Source organism: Budorcas taxicolor, chromosome 14 (assembly GCF_023091745.1).
Source record: "Budorcas taxicolor isolate Tak-1 chromosome 14, Takin1.1, whole genome shotgun sequence".
NCBI lineage: Eukaryota > Metazoa > Chordata > Mammalia > Artiodactyla > Bovidae > Budorcas > Budorcas taxicolor.
The window spans coordinates 63,714,368-63,715,992 of NC_068923.1; the positions used below are offsets into that span (position 1 = coordinate 63,714,368).

The window sequence follows — 1,625 nt, forward strand, 5'->3', positions numbered from 1 at the left end:
TATCTTACCCCTCTAATAAAGCAATAATAAGGTTTTATTTTTGATTAGGACTCCAAAATACATTTTTCCTATATATTTCTTACAAAAATATTCATGAAATATGCATAATAACCAATATCTAGATTCTAAAAATGAAGAATAGTGAGATCCAAACCACTCTTCACAGGTACAGTCCAGAAGTGGATATATGAAAAATACACAGATAGTTATAATACAGGGTATAATCTATTAGTGTTGCAAAACAATACAAAAGCTGTGTTCTGGAAAATTGATATAAGTTGATAAATAATTGCTGCTTTCAGAGAAAAGTGGCATTTGAAGAGGATCATGAAAGATAAGCTTTAAACAGTGTGTGATAATACTAGGCTAAGGAAATCTAGTATGTCAAAATAATGTTTAAAAATGTGAATTTTTCAGTGTGTTCTGAACTCAGTACAATCAGTTAGCTATGCCATATAAACGTTGCAACATTTTTAAAACTCACTGTGTTAAAATCACTGTTATTTATTCAGAGTAGGTCTAGACTAGGAAAACACAGGAGCAATTATTTCTGCTTCCAGAGTTTGTATCTTTCTCCTGCACCCAAGAGCCAGTCTGGGCATGATATTCCTATAGTTGTGAAAGAGATGTAAGAGAGAAATTCTCAGCTTCTGTCATATCTGCCAAAGTCCAGTTAGCCAAAGCAAGTTACATAGCCAAATCCAAAATCAAAGAATAGTGATTACTACTTAGTCTATGTCAGTAGTAGGTAGAGTAAATATTAAAAAGAAAAAAAATATATATATATATATATACGCATAGTACAAAAATCACATCATTACTGGTTTTATTTCAGTAAATATCCTCCCTGAAATTCTACTGAAACTTTACGGCTTTTTCTTTTTTGAATATGCTTCTAAATTAAGAAACACATAATAAATTATATTTTTGTACCAGTTACCAGTTATCACAGTCCACTACCTTGATTTCTTCATATTTTTAAGAGTTTATTTGAGCAAAAAGTCTACTACCTTGACTTTTAATATATTACCTGCTCATTAGAGTTTATCTTATTTGCAGTAACTCAAGGTAGTATATCAAGTGCTCACTTCCACACCACATAGACTAAAATTAGAATACAAATTAGCATGGTCCCTGAACAAGGATAACATGCAAATTCATGACGCTTTTTTTTTTTTTTTTTCTGAAACAGTAAGTAAAGTATAGATATCTCAGGCACAGTGTAATAAATATACACAGTAGTACATACTATAGTCAAACGGTCTGATAAATATTGCTTCAGTGGAAATCATGAAGAAGGAAATGGCAACCTACTCCAGCATTCTTGCCTGGAGAATCCCACGGACAGAGGAGCCTGGTAAGCTGCCGTCTATGGGGTCGCGCAGAGTCGGACACGACTGAAGCGACTTAGCAGCAGCAATGGAAATCATATTACAATATATAAATAAGTCTAAGTAGTATGTTATATACCTTACATTTTACAAAATGTATCATGTCAAATATAACAATTTTTTTAAAGACAGGGTAGTGGTTTCACATTCCATTGCATTTTATTTTGAAATGTCTCCTGTAGAACTGAAACTGAACAATGACTAGTAGGAGAAACTGATTTAAATGATTCCTTT

At 32.2% G+C, this 1,625-nt stretch overlaps 1 pseudogene; it reads left to right on the forward strand.

Annotated features, from left to right (window-relative positions):
* Positions 1 to 1,080: 1,080 nt before the first annotated feature.
* Positions 1,081 to 1,179, forward strand: LOC128059703 (uncharacterized; annotated as a pseudogene).
* The last annotated feature ends 446 nt before the right edge of the window (positions 1,180 to 1,625 follow it).